The sequence below is a fragment of the Canis lupus genome, chromosome 1 (genome assembly GCF_003254725.2).
Source record: "Canis lupus dingo isolate Sandy chromosome 1, ASM325472v2, whole genome shotgun sequence".
Taxonomy (NCBI): Eukaryota; Metazoa; Chordata; class Mammalia; order Carnivora; family Canidae; genus Canis; species Canis lupus.
The window spans coordinates 10,919,208-10,935,735 of record NC_064243.1 but is presented as its reverse complement, the minus strand read 5'-3'; the positions used below and the strand labels follow the sequence as shown (position 1 = coordinate 10,935,735).

The 16,528-nt window shown below is 31.7% G+C and overlaps 1 protein-coding gene and 1 pseudogene across 1 annotated transcript in view; one reads left to right on the top strand and one right to left on the bottom strand.

The window, feature by feature from the left end:
• The window catches only part of CDH19 (cadherin 19), a 95,717-nt gene extending 79,386 nt beyond the window's left edge, over positions 1–16,331 (bottom strand). The window contains 1 exon segment of the mRNA XM_025422063.3: positions 16,141–16,331. The gene's annotated coding sequence lies outside the window, so the exon portion shown is untranslated.
• The window catches only part of LOC112645657 (10 kDa heat shock protein, mitochondrial-like), a 76,183-nt pseudogene continuing 65,748 nt past the window's right edge, over positions 6,094–16,528 (top strand).

Below are 16,528 nucleotides of genomic sequence, written 5' to 3'. Positions count from 1 at the left end.
TGTCTTGCCTATTATGTTAATTCCCACATTCATGCCTATCTTTATATTTAATTTTATACAGATATATATTTTTACTTTAATCATTTAATATTATGTTAGCTTTTAATTAAATATTTTTAATCTTCTCATCAGTGCTAAAAACATTTGCAATTCTTTTTTTTTTTTTTTTTTAAGACACAGGTTAAAAATTTTTTTTTTTTTTTTTAAGACACAGGCTAAAAAAAATTTTTTTTTTTTTTTAAGACACAGGCTAAAAAAAATTTTTTTTTTTTTTTTAAGACACAGGCTAAAAAAAATTTTTTTTTTTTTTTTTTAAGACACAGGCTAAAAAAATTTTTTTTTTTTTTTTTTTTTTTAAGAACATTTGCAATTCTAAACATTGAAATTTTGCTTCCCTGGGTCTACTGCCTTGGGCCCAGGCTGTTTATTACTCACTTATGGGTGTTGATGTATCCCAACACTCGGACTAATCATGGCCCATAGAAAGAGATAACGCAAGTAAAAGAATCAATAAATAACATGGAAACAACATTGACAAAACTTGATGGCCAGCTGAATTTCGAGAGACATTGTCTGTGTAGGGAATGTCAAAGGTAGGTTTAGAAATACTGAGGTATCTATTGGCAAAACTTATAGGTGAAGATTCTAAGTGGGCACTTGGTGATTCCATACTCAGAATTGTCATTGTTATCATGGTATCTTCCCTTACATCCTGTTGCTCTAAAAAAAGTTTACCTTTAATTCTTTAGGATTTCTTAATGCATACCTATTTTCTGGAAGATTAGTAAACTGAAATGGCATGGAGGAGACATAAGAGAGTAATAAAAAGAAGTAACAATTTTTGAACACTGTAGGAGACATACTATTGTTTACCAATACCTTTCCCACAATTTGGCAGGGTTATGTGATTAGCTTCTTCACCATTTATAAGTAAAAGTGATGGTTATCACTTCAGAACTGAAGCAGTGAAAGGCCTTGTCTTTATCCCTACCTTCTTTTGGCAATCAGATGCTGTAGCTATGAGACAGTAGAGACTCAAAGCTTAAGGCACTGGCAATTGTGTGGAACTGAATATTGTACCCCCATAACTCTCATTAAATATTTGTGGTGTGAAGTTACTGAAAACTGGGTAGTTACTTGGCTACATAGCCTAGTACCCTAATAAAACCCCCAACTATATTCCTGGAGCCCTCATAGGTACTTCATGTTTTCTCTTGTTGATTTTCTTTGTAATTCAGTGAGAAACTAATTATTAACCTCCATTTAAGAAGAGAAGAAAGATCAAAGTGAACTTATATAAACTAATGAGAAAAAAGGACTCACAAAGGCCAGCTACAGATAATAGCTGGAATAAAGTCTTGTCAGAGTAATAAAAGAGGCAAAAATACCTAACCTGAAAGAATATAAGAAGTCGAATAGGGTCAGAGTTGAGGAGAAATATGATGTGCTCAGGGACAAGTACATTTCCATATTAATTTCAAAAACATTATTCCAGACAGCTGCCCAAGTTAAGCCATTTCCAAGGTAACATTTTAAGGGTAAATAGGGTACAAATCTCCATGGCCTGCATAATTCTTCCTTCTACTTCAACACTGTCTTGATTTTCCTAGGATATTTGCTCCATAGTTTTAGGTACTAAATTTATTGACCATTTTCTGATTAATTTTATTTATTTATATTTTTTTAAGATTTTATTTATTTATTTTAGAGAGAGAGAGAGAGAGAGTGCAAGCATGAGCAGGGGAGGAGTAGAGGGAGAAGGAGAGGAAGAGAGAGAAGCAGACTCCCTATTGAGCACAAAGTCCGACTCGGCTTGACCTCACAATCCAGAGATCATGACCTGAGCTGAAGTCAAGAGTTAGACACAACCCACCGAGCCACATAGGTTCCCTCCTCAAGAGTTTTAAAGCAAATACTTAAAATATTTCATTACTGAGTTTAATTTTTCCTTGTGATTCATATATTGGCCAGTTGTTACATTTTAATGTTGATAGTCTAAAGACTAAAGCATAGATACACCTAAATCTCCAATAGTACTAGTAATTATATTTCTTCCTTCTCCTGCCCACTAACCCAACCGTTAAATCGTAATCTCCTAATAATTATCTGACTGATAGATTCAATTCAGCTTATTTAATTCAGGAAAGATTAGTTGAATTATTATGGGTGGACACTTGTATGTTCAGTCCTGTAGATTTCTATTTCCAATTTTAAACTCAGAGCCTATAAGCATATGCTTGAGTTGTATGTCAGAAGAAACTTTGAAAAGTCAAGGGCAGGGGATCCCTGGGTGGCTCAGTGGTTTGGCACCTGTCTTTGGCCTGGGGTGTGATCCTGGAGACCCAGGATCAGGTCCCGCGTCGGGCTCCCTGCATAGAGCCTGGTTCTCCCTCTGCCTGTTTCTCTCCCTCCCTCCCTCTCTCTCTCTCTCTCTCTCAATCTCTCTCTGTGTCTTTCATGAATAAATAAATAAAATCTTAAAAAAGGAAAGTCAAGGGCACAGGGATCCAGTGGGAGATAGCCAAGGACTCTCTAATCTCACAACACCAAGTAATAAATAATTATCAATAATTTAAAAGTTCATCACATGCATACATACATACATGCAAAAATTTCAAAAATTTCACTTTTTTCCCAATTTTCACATAGAAAGGCTTTTAGTAAACATTAAGTGGGATATTGTGAGCTTTGTCATATACTTTACTAAGCCAAATAAGTTATTTTTTATTCCTAGTTTTTAATAAGTTTTTGTTAGGGTGTCTGGGTGGCTCAGTTGGTTAAAGTGTCACACTCTTGATTTCAACTCAGGTCATGATCTCAGGGTCCTCGGATCCAGCCCCATGTTAAGCTCCATGCTCAGCAAAGGAGTCTGCTCAGGGATTCTCTCTCTCCCTCTGGCCCCTTCTCCCACTTACATGTTCTCTCTCTCTCTCAAATAAATAAATAAATATTTTTTAAAATGAAGAATATAGTTTTTGTTTTATGTTTTTTTTTTTAATTGAGATTATGAATTGAGATTACCACAAGGTGTCTTTCTTTTCATTTGGTCTGATAAGGTACAGAATGGAGTGAATAGATTCAATAATATTGAGACATTCTTGCATTCCTAGTGTATACACACTGCTCTCTATGTATATAATACATAATAAAAACTTAATATATAAAGTATAATTCATATATTATGTATTCTCTATAATATATGTTGTAGATAGTATAAATATGTTACACAGAATATAAATTATAAGCTACATAATATAGACTATAAAGCATATGATGATTTCCAGTTAATATCATATGCAAAACTATTCTACTGTTTATTTCCGACAGCATCTTTTTAGACCTTAGGATCTTATATCTACATAAATTGAATTGAGAAATTGTCATGACTTGGGTCACTGTAGTATGCTTTATGAGAGTAGATTTAGTTTTAGATGATCCCAAGTAGATTTTATCTTTATAATTGTTGAATCTGATTCATTTTTAATTTTTATGACTAGAAGTAATCAAAGTTGCATTACACAAACGAAAAATTTGTCTAAATAAGTAAAACAATTCATTTATTTCAAGACTTACGCACATTGGTGTGTGCCTGTGTGTATATGTGATTTCTATACAGGTTGAAGACTAAATTATAATTCATGCAGATGTACCACTGATTGACCAATTAGAATATAATATATATATCACATTTCTTTTATTATCAGTTTAATTCGAATGAAGTCACAGCTTTCAGATAGTATAGAACCAATAAGTAATGACTTTCAAAACTAAAATTAACTAAAAAAAATTAGGAAAGTAAAAATTTCAAAGAATGATGAATAAGGTACACTTTCACGATTTCTTTCTTTTTTTAAAAGATTTATTTATTTATCTCGGAGAGAATGAGAGTGGGGGGAGTGGCAGATGGAGAGAGAGAGAAAATCATAAGCAGCCTGATGAAGAGCTCAATCCTACAACTTTGAGATCATGAGCTGAGCCAAAATCTAGAGTCAGATGCTCAGCTGACTGAGCCACCCAGACACTCCTCTTTTGGAGATTTCTTGATCCAGAAATAGATCAAGGCAGTTTGACAAAATCACCAGTTACCATGTACGTAGAGTGCAAATTTCCACAATCACAGTAAAATGAAGCATTTCCTCCCAAAACATTGTTTGGATAAACATGAAATCCTATCAGTTAATTATTCTCATCACATAAGTGATATCTGGCAAATTGAATTTATATATCACCATAGAAACAAGAAAAAAATATTTTCTTCTTAGCAACAATGCATTTTACCACCTTGAGAATTTATTATAAAATTATTTATTTGGTCTTCAATTTCCATTATGCATATCTTATTTTGTTTTTCAATTGTTAAAAATCTTTTTAGCTACTGCTTACTACAGTAAATAAAGACACAGTTGCACCGTATTTGACATTTTTTGCTGATGTTGTATTAGTAGCTACATAATACCACGTCAAATATGTCATCTAAATGTTCCTTTCTCCAATTATCAATTGTTTTCAGTACATATTCTTTATAACTCTAATAGCAATAAATGTATTCTACCGTCAAAAGCAATACTTAGTAAGCACCACTGCCAAATGATGTGGAAAATATAATTTTGTATTGAAAAACGCATAATATAAACATGACTTTTTAAAGACCTGAATCTTAGTGAATGGAAAAATTTTAAAGTCATACACTCGATTTTGTGTGTGTGTGGAATCAATGCAAAATTTAAAAATGTATGACACAGTACCTGATTCATATGAACTGATTAAAATATTAAAGCATTTTAGCTACCATGCAAACATTATAGTAATAATTATTATTTTAAAACATGAGCAAACATGACAAAACTATTATTTCGTGCTAGACATGATTACATTTTTCTACTTAAAATTTTTATTATGCATATGGAGAATCCTTTGTTATTTAAATAAGAATAAATAATAACTTGGTTGATTCAGTCCCTCAATTTCTGAGAAATGATTTACTTACTTTATTCACATTAGAATTAACTGAAAAGCCAAATAAAATGTAGATTCCATACTCCACAGATTCTTATTCACCATTTAGGTGATCATAATGAGCTCCAAAGTGATTCCAGGCAAGTAGTCCAAGGATAACACCACCACCAGCCATCATCATCATCATCATCTTGTCTAACATGTATTGGGAGCTTTTTTCTTGATTATTACTATACAAAGAGTATGCCATTTTTAACTGATTCATCTTACAATACTTCTATGGTATATGTTCCATTATTTTTGATAAGTGCAGAGAGTGAGCAAATAGAAGTTAACTCGATTTGCTTAGTCATGTAAGAATCTGCCAGGCTGGAGTTAAACCCAAGCAGTTTACTTCCTCCAGAGCTGGTACCCTTAACTTTGCAGGAACCATTTTCTAGAATATGGATACCATTTTGGAAAAGAAATATATGGGTAGATGCTGGCCAGGGTTTCCAAATTTTCATATTTATTCTCATATGGAAAAAATGCTTAGGATGAACTTCAATGTTGTAATATGTATTTATATGCTAATCATTTACATCTACAACTTTTACCACCATAAAGATATTTCATAAAAACATACTCAAAATCGAAATACAAGAGTATAAGGTAAAATATCAACATAAATAGAATTTTTCATATTTTGCCACAGCTCAGTTGATGGTCCTGGGCACACTCTATGTTATCTATAGGACACTATATGAGGGAGTCACCTATCTGGAGACTGCTTCGCAAGGTGCAGGAGCATAACATAGCCATTTTGATTACTTAATTTCAGTATCTCCCACCTTAACTTGTTTTTCTCTCTCTTCAAGAGAACAATTTGCATGGGTTCTTGGACAGACTTTTACTTTATGCCCTGATCTTATGGTAGTAACGTTCTGGTTGTTGCATTATACCTGCAATAGATGGTTCTTATAAGTAATACATATTGAGAATAGGAATTAAATCAAATGAACAGTATAATTTTTATCTGGTTCTTTTTCTTAATTATTTTACTTAGTTAAATCTTCATTTAATATTAAATTAACTATTAGCATTAAGGAGAATCTGCATAAAATGTAAAGATTTGTGTCTTTATAATATTATAGCGGCATGGCACTAGTCAAAGTACTTAAACATTCTCAGATTGAGTTTCTCCAACTGCAAAATGAGATAACATACCTAACTTCTAGGTATGCTGTGATAAATCACACAAAAATAACAAGCTGGATGTGGAGCATATTAAATGTTCAATAAAGGTAGTTATTATTATATCATAAAAACATGGCATTTATTTAAATATTTCTAATCTCAAATTTCTTTGGAAAATTCTAATTCATCACCTCCTAAAGTGCAGAAGAGAATCACTAGTAAGTCCTCACTGTTACAAGAATAAAAAATCAAAGGAATAACTGTCAATATGCATTATGCTTAAATCATTCAGGATAAAGCTCTTTCTGACTCAAAGCAATTGGGAATGGGAAACATTTCCTAACAATTACAAATGATTTCAGGTTAATACACCCAAGGCTAATGTGTACAGTTTCTATTATGTGAAATGCCAGGATCTGGTAGGAGACAGGAGTAGAAATGTGCATAATAAGTCACAGGACCTAAGACACTTCAGAGATATCAGAAGGATAAAACCATTATAAGTCCATTGTCACATCTAAATATAGAAAAGTTAATTTCTATCATCTTATAACTTGAAGTTCTCTCTACCTACCTGTCTACCTTTCAACTTCATTGAATAGAGAAATATATAGCCTCAAGACAAAAACTGTAATGATATTTGAGGATCCTTAAATCAATCACCTTGGTCATTGCCAGAAAAATATCTATGAAGTCTGAAAGTATTCAGTCTCTATTCCCCACTCATACAATAAGACTTCCCAACAATTTTCACGTTACTTATTATGGTTCCTTTTGGGAAAGACTCCAGTTGAAAGAAAAAGTCCAAGTCAAATACAAAGCATAAAAATATAACTGAAAATAAGCAGAAACAAATGCCAGGTTGAGAACAACAACAACAACAACAACAAATAGAAAGAAATAAAGGAAAAAAGAAAGAAAACCAAAAGTTCCTTAGATAAATAAAAGATACTTCCTCAATGAAAGAATTATAGCTTGAAAGAGTATTTAGAGAACAGGAATTGTAATTCCTGGCTACTTTTTAAAGGTGTGTATAGGAGGAAATTTTGAAAGGTAACTTTGAAGAAAAATCTTAATAGAAGAAAGAAGGCATAGGTAGAAAAAAATATGATAAAGATGATTACTAGAGGACTAATTCAAAAGGCACAACATAAAAATACTCAAAGATATGGAAAGGAAATATTATTACAGAATAAACATCCATTCACTCTCTCCACATTTTCTCATCCAATTTATGGAAAATGCAACCTGGCTTTTCCCCCCAGTACTAAAACTCACTCATCCATCCAGGTCAAGAGGGCTCCCCTTTATTTCTTTAACAAAATTCAATAAAATCTTTTCTTTCCTTTCTGAAATCAACTTTATAGTGGCATAGCACACTGTTACCTTCATCATAACTGCACTCCCTTTTTAAAACTTCTCTCTTTTTTGGCTTGGAAAGCTCTACACACTTTCAATTCCTCTTTCACCTCAAGAATCTCTATTTCATCTTATTGTTCTCTTCCTTAAATACTAGAGTTCCATTCTTCATAATACTTTGCCCATTCTATATGTGTGATAATATCTGCGGATTTTATGTCTACAATTAATCTCTATATGCTAAAATATCGCAAAAGAGTCTCAACAGTTCATATTTATCTCTCTCTTTAATTATAGACCTACTTTCCAAGAGGCATTTCAAAGTCCATACCCCAGAAATAAACCATTATCTTTTATTGCTCATTCCTGTTCATCATTATGTTTTTTTCTCTCACTGAATGAAACCTAGTATCCACTCAAAAACTGACACTTGAATAAGGAATCCCCTTTCAACATTCTCTTTATTTTACCTTCTGTACATATTCAAGCTTTATCTATGGTCAATTCTACCTCTTAGTCTCGCAAATATATGCACTCACTTCCTATAACCTCCAAGTTCTTAATCCATGACTTCTTCTCATGAATTGTTTCCCATACCAGCAAGATAAACTAAATGATATTTTTAAATTAGAAAATATGTTTCAGGAGCATTAAAGATCTCACACCATTTTATCTACTGAATTCATGTCTGAAATTTTATACTAAGGAAATAAATAGGAATTTAGAAAATTTGGTGCAAAATGTTGTCTACCAATGTATTATTTATCACATAAAAATATAAACTAATAGTTGAAGCTATTTAATTTTTGACATACTCAAATGTTTAAAGAGACTAGACAGAATTATGACAATGAGAATTGTATAGTAGAAAGATTTAGTCGTTGACAACACTCATGGTATCGGGAAAGGAGAGTTCCATAATGAGTGTATCTAATTTTTAAAAAAATCAATATTAACAAATGCACATGAAAATAGCTATCGTTCTTAACTTGTCTTGAAAAAAGGCCATACCAATATTGTTAAGTAATTTACCTATAACCAAAACTAACATGCACCCTAAGTGCCCAGATTTGTTTTTTTTATACTATTTGTCAATTAAAAAGAAAACAAACAAAAAGTAGTACATCTTGCTGAATAGCTAAAGAGAAGTTTTAGGAGGGATTAAAGCAGAAGAGAGTGGGTTGAAGAGTGATTAGAGCCTAGAACTGATGAGTTCGAAAAATAGATGAGTCATTCAAAGTAAATTTTAACAGAGGAAAAGCAGAGATCTCTTCACTGGGCAGTTTGGATTTAAGGAAAAATGTTTTAAGATAGAAATGCAGTTTTTGAGACTCTGTTTGTTGGACAAATGAGCAATAAGCAAAGATGTTGCAAAGAAAAAAATAGACCAAGCACCAAAGTATATAAATTCTGTTCGTTGTGATGAATCAATAGCAATAATATAATCATTTCCTTACACTTCACTGACTTGAAAATTAAAAGAATAAATTCAAGAAATTTCACATTTTTAATCTCTTAGATTGTTTCATGTGTTAGGATGATACTCAAATCAATTTCAAAACTGAAAAAAAATGAATTGGTAAGGAGTTTAATTTAGTATTTCAATAGTTATCCACAAAAAGTTTGGAGTAGAATTATAATAAATTTTGGATCATAATATGGATTGTATGTTTCAAAGGACAGGTTTTAAAAAATAAATGAAAATATATAATTATTTTGGAACAAAATATTTTTGCACAAACACCTCTGTGAAAAAGGAATTGAGTTTCAAATTGTATAATAAAAAACTCAATGCTTTCTTAGTTTCTTTATATAAAACATACAAATAAAAAATTCTAGGGATGCCTGGGTGGTTCAGTGGTTGTGCATCTGCCCTTGGCTCAGGGCGTGATCCCAGGATCCTGGGGATCCGGTCCCTCATCAAGACCCCCATGGAGAGCCTGCTTCTCCCTCTGCCTATGTCTCTGCCTCTTTACCTGTGTCCTTCATGAATAAATAAATCTTAAAAAAATCTATATCATTTGTTTTATGTTTTTGCTTTCGGAATGTAAGTTAAAATAACTTAGTAGACTACAATTATTTTTGACGAGTTCACATTTTTAAAGTTAATCTTGTTGAGTTTATTTAGACTTTATGGTCATAAGAATACAATTTGAAGACAAAATTTCAAACCAGATGGACTAGTTTAGTAGAATATTTGATCAACTATTTTACATTCTGAGGATATCATTTTATGATTGTATGCTATTAGCTGTGTAAAAAGAATGGCCAAGTAATGTACTTTAGTAAATATAATATTGGAAACATCTCAAGATGGAGATTTTTTTTTACATCCCTTTAACATGAATGTCATGCTTACAGAGTAGATAAACTCCTACTCCCTAATTCCCAAAATAAGAGATTGGGTATATCACTTTAATTCTAAATAAAATGTATATAGGAAAATTTAGAAGAGATACATATGTAAATCTAGAAAAAAGTGTATCTCCAAGAGATGGGATGGGTTTAAAATACATATACATTTCAGGAAGAAAAATCAGCATTGAATATAATTAATTTGAGATATGAATGGATTTAAAAAGCATGTTGAAATAGATTCTTTAAATTTTTTATTCCTTTGTAATTGATTCCAGAGAAGATAGACAAGTTTCCTTTCAGATAAATGTAAAAGCATTCAGTATAATCTGATGAATGAATGAATTGACTTTTGACTGACAAGATGTCTTTTTTTCCCTGAAACTTATATTATGTGGACTATGAGTCACTCCCTTTAATGTGTAGAAGGAGTTAACATGTTCTGTGAAGAGATGATGTTCTTACATGAAATAATCCCTCATTATATTTTTTAATCCTGCAACCCTAACATCATTTTGTTTCTTAATATGTAGAAAGCAGCTAATTAATAATTTACTAAAATTTGGGTACTTAGCTCACATATATACAGTGTTAAAAGTGCATTGTTTGTTTCTATTTCCCTATAATTCAAATGCTCAATGATAATACAAAGTCACATAATTTCATAGAAATAATATTTATGATTTAAGAGCTGCATGTTTTTAACATTGGTTTAATACACATACTCATACAATGACAACATTGCTCCATATCTTTAAAATAGTTTAAATTTAAATTTTATATAAGTAACTTTATATATGTATCATATACTACATAAAATGTCATACAACAGAAGAAACAACAGGTGTTGACGAGGATGTGGAGAAAGGGGAACCCTCTTGCACTGTTGTGGGAATACAAACTGGTACAGCCACTCTGGAAAACAGTGTGGAGGTTCCTCAAAAAATGAAAGATAGAACTACCCTACAATCCAACAACTGCCCAGTAGTATTACCCAAAGAATTAAAAATACTAATTCAAGGGGATGTATGCTTCCCAATGTTTATAGCAGCATTATTTACAATAACCAAATGATGCAAATAGCCACGTGTCCATCGACTGATGAATGGATAAAGAGGATGTGATACACACACACACACACACACACACACACACACACATATTACTGAGCCATAAAAAAAGAATGAAATCTTGCCATTTGCAACAATGTGGATGGAGCTAGAGAATATTAGGCTGAGTGAAATAAGTCAAAGAAAGACAAGTAACATTTGATTTCACTCATATGTGGTTTTGTTAAGAAAGAAAACAAACTAACAAAGAGAAAAAGAGAGAGAGAGAGGCAAACCAAGAAACAGATTCTTAACTATAGAGAATAAATTGATGGTTACAAAGAAGAGGTGTGTGTGGAGATGGGTTAAATAGGTGATGGGGATTAAGGAATGCACTTGTGATTAGCATTTATGGAAGTGTTAAATTATTATATCATATACCTGAAATTAATATAACACTAAATGTTAACTAAATGTAATAAAAATAAAAATGTTAAAAAATTAAAAATAAGAATATGAGGGACAAGAAATAATAAAATGGTATGGAGTTTTAACAAATAATTAGTGTGGTCTTAAAATTATTATATTATAAAAAAATCAAATTTATATATATATATTTGAAATCTGTCCATAAACAAATACTCACACATATATCTGTGCATGCAAACACATTTACCCATTTTTAACAGACTTTAAGAAGGTATTTTTAATGGCTATATGTTATTTTATTAAGATATAGAGCATGTTATGTTACTCAATCATTTATAATTATTTTTGTTCCAGATATTCTTCTTTATGTACTTTTAGATTATTTAATATGATAAAGTTCCAGAAAAGAGGCTTACTGGGTCAAAAATTTGGCACAACTGTTTTGTTTGTTTGTTTGTTTTAAGGAGTAGGAGTAGAATTCAGTGATTCATCATTTACATACAACACCCAGGGCTCATCACAAGTCCCTCCTTAATACCCATCACCCATCTAGTCCATCCTCCACCCACCTCTCTCCATTTACCACTCAGTTTGTTCTGTTAGTGAGAGTCTCTTAAGGTTTGCCTCCCTCTCTTTTTCTTTTCTACCCACCTTCCTCTACATTCATCTCTTTTGTTTCTTAAATTCCACATGTGAGTGAAATCATATGGTATTTGTCTTTCTCTGACTGACTTTGCTTAGCATCATACACTCTGGTTCTACCCATGTCATTGAAAATAGCAAGATTTCATTCTTTTTGATGGCTGAGTAATATTGTATTATCATGCATGCTCATTTATTACTAACCAATCATTTTGAGTCAAATCCTGATAGGCCTATAGAATTGTTATACTCTACAGACATTGGATAAAAGAGAGGAAATACCAAAGAAACACCAATGTCTTATATAGACACAAAGGCAACAGCCTTATTTAGGAGACTTATATCCACCTGAAAAGTGGTGCTATGGCCTCTTTATTTTTCACCAGTATTATAGGTAAATAATAGGTTATATTTTGCTTTACAATTCAAAAGCACTTTCAAGCATTATCAAGAAGTACTTCAATAACAAACTGCAATACCATTAAAAAGTTTTTAGAAAGATGCATCTATATCCTGTTCTCTTTATCTTTTTAATGTTCTAGTTACATTTTATGTTTCTCTCTGCATTTAGTAGAATTCTCTGTTTATCAAAAAAATGTCATAGAATCTTCACTAGAGATTTAAAAAGTCTCTGCTAGAGACGAAAAAAATAAAATAAGTGGCAAACTTTTGAAACTTTTGGAAACAATGTAGCTATAGTACAATTTAAAGACAGAAAAAATGGTGGCATTTTTCTTTTCTATGATTTATGTATAATTTGTTCATTTCCACAGAAATGACATTTCTAAATTTTGCACATAGAGAAAATTACCTAGGTTATTTTAAGCCATAATTGACTGCCAAAATTATTCCCACTTTAATATACACCCTACAAATTTACAAAGTTCATTTATCATGTAAGTTCTTAGAATGAACAAATAAAACGTGGATATGCTGATCCTGTATGTTGATACGTCATTGTCCAATACTAACATTTCAAACCTGACTAGGTATGTCAAAGCAAAATCTCTGACTACTATATGCTTTCCTTTAATTTTAAAACATTCTTTGATGATTCTGAATGTCTTTTATTGAGTAGTGCAATGAATTTCTGACAAAAACATTTCTGCTTTACTAATTCTAAAGTGGTTTTTAAAGTGAGACATGAATGCTCTTACTGGATCATATCAGAATTTTCAAGATGGAATGCATCATTTCAAAAGGAAACTGATTTGTTGTAAGTTATAAAAAGGTAGTTTTAGAGCATTTTAGGTGGATTTTTTCTAGTGAGTGGTGATGAGAGTTGAAAACTAATGGCATAGGTTTTTTAAAAAGTGTCAAACATCTTTCTGGTCACTTTAGCAAAAGTCACTCATTTCTCAAATCCGAGAGCTGTCAAAATCAATGCTAGAAAGGAAGGATTCATGTGGGGTTATTAAGTTTCATGTTTGTTTATTTTTCATCCTCAATCTGTTATGCCAAAGCAAAGATACAGGTATTGGAAGATCATAAATATCAGAGGGAATTGTCATGACCACAAAATATAAAAGTTCCATTTTCTCATATTTATGATCATGGTTCTCAGTAGCAATAAATCTCAATTGAAAGAAAGGTATATGAAAAGACCAATATATCCTATTAAATCATGTGATACATATATTTCTATTATATTACTACTCAATAACATGTTAAATACCACTCTGTAACACTTTGAATATAATAATATTTAAAGGGTTCGTGTTAAGAGCATGTGTGTCAAAAAATTCAATATTAGGTTTTTTTAAAGATTTTATTTATTCATGAGAGATGAAGAGAGAGTGGCAGAGACATAGGCAGAGAGGGATGCAGGCTCCCTGCGGGGAGCCTGATGCAAGACTCAATCCCAGGACCCTGGGATCATGACCTGAGCCGAAGGCAGACATTCAACCACTAAGCCACCCAGGGGTCCCTCAATATCAATTTATATTTACTTATCTGTTATCATTCATCAAATTATACATATCTTGATTATGGCAAATTCCTGGAGGATGGGTCTGATTTCTTAAGAATGAATGGGAAGCATTTGTGCAAATCATTCTCAAGCATCTTACTTTATGATAATTTAATTGAACTAATTTTTTAAAAAGTTCCCAGGGAAAAGCACATTATAAAGATTCCAAAGGGGAAAACAAACCAAAACAAAACATATAAATAGATAACATATTCTTTAACACTTCTACAGTTTGTGTGTGAAATAGAAACAGAGAGAGAGAGAGAGAGAGAGAAAGGTAGAGAGAAAGTGGGTTTAAGCATAAAAGTATAAGTATAAATATTTCAATATTTTATTGGGGCACAAATAAAGAATTACTAAAATTGAGAACTGAAAATACAGATATAATTTACATAATAATATAAGACATTTCAGTCATTGTTATAAAACCTCAGTAAAGGGGCACCTGGGTAGCTCAGTGGTTGAGCGTCTGCTTTCGGCTTAGGATGTGACCCCAGAGTTCTGGGATCGAGTCCCACACAGGCTCCCCACAGGGAGCCTACTTCTCCCTCTGCCTATGTCTCTACCTCTCTCTTGCATCTTTCATGAATAAATATAATCTTAAAAAAAAAAAACCTGGGTAAAGCAGAAAACACATTTAAGTAGAATAAGTCATCTAGAGGTGATTTCTAGATCTCATAAAATGATTATTTTGTAAAAATTGAATAATTTTAGATTTTTCCTTTTGTAATGTTTATTCTTTTTTTTTTAATTTTATTTATTTATTTATGATAGTCACAGAGAGAGAGAGAGAGAGAGAGAGGCAGAGACACAGGCAGAGGGAGAAGCAGGCTCCATGCACCGGGAGCCCGACTTGGGATTCGATCCCGGGTCTCCAGGATCGCGCCCTGGGCCAAAGGCAGGCGCCAAACCGCTGCGCCACCCAGGGATCCCAATGTTTATTCTTTTTTGGGAATATGCTTATTGGTTACACAACTGGTAAACAGAAATGTCCACATTATATTAAAATTTCAATACTTTCAAATTAAAAATTATAATGTGTGATACTTAAACATCTAAAGTATTTAGAATTTGGAATAAAGGAAATTATATGTATATTACCACATTACTTGATATTGCAAATTTATCCAAAATAAAAATATATTACTACATTTGTAAATATTTTACATAAACGATGTCTTCTCTATAGATATATTAGTTCAAAAATGAATTCCTAGATCTAAAATATGAATTTATATAAAGAAAACATTTGCCATTCTACTTAGAAATATTTGTTGCTACCTTCATGTGTTTTTTTATATGGTAGTTACAGATTTACTAAATCCTTTTGGCAAATTTACATGGAATATTTTATTAAAATTAGTAATCCTATTAAACTTACTTGTAATAAATTAAAACTGAAACAATATTAAATATCTTTCACAATTTGCATTTCCTTATTTACACTTTTGTGTCTTTCATATTTTGTGTGTCTGATGAATTAACCTTTTTAATACATGTGATGGATATAATTCATTGCAAATTAATATGTGAACATGTTTGAATATGTATTTGTCTATATTGATAAAATGCTCAAAGGTTTACTATTATTATTATTATTATATTCTTAATTACTTAAGCTCTTTTGCTTTCCGACTTTTCTAAATTCAATAAAATGTTTGATAGTCAAAACAACTGACAAAGAGGAAGAAAATAAAATAATTATATCAACTTTGAGAATCGATTGTCCTTCAAAGAACATTTAACTTTCTTCAGATATGCAGAAAGCCCCACATTGAATATTATTTCCCAAGAAGTAAATAATTAATTGCATTAAAAATATTTATATTTTTCACATATTTTTAAGGTGACTTTATTGTTCAGAGCAGCCGATAGTACAGAGATAAATACACAGTAAGTCAAAAATCAAAATCCTAGAGAAAAAAAAGAAACAGTAGTGATACATCCTTCTCAAGAAATTTAGTGTTTAAATATTCTGGATACGAGCAACTTTTATTTTCTTCAATCTGAATTGTAGATATGGCAAGTTTTTCTCACAAATATTTGTTTTAGAGATAGTTTAATATACACATTGTGAGTTAAAATTTTTTAGAATTTTTTTCCCTTATAAGCACAAACTAACAAAGTGTTTCTCAAGAACTTTTTGGCCCTATATTCATTGAGGTAATTTATATATTTAAATAGGCCTAATTATGCCGTTCTTACCTGTGTATCTTCAAGTTCTAGGAGTTCTGCAAAAATTGAAATTCAAAATTCATGATAAACACATGAGGAAGAGTAGTAGAGAGGGTTCTTATTTTGCCTCACAGACTCCTCATCAAAGCTGACATGTGTCACACTGCTCTGAGTTACAGAGGCTTGCACTTTTAGTACCAGACCACCAGTATGTCACTGCTTACAGAATGCTATTTTGGGTCCTCTGAGTACAGCCATGAACACTGAGCCTTTTGTGCAAAATATCATAAGGGCACTCTGATGTCCGTTCATAGGCTGGGATTAAAATGCAGAGAGCTCCAGCAAGTGGTATGAGTGGCTTTTTTTTTTTTTTTTCTCCTTTTCCCTAACAACAAGCAAAAGGAAAATAAAGTGCTTA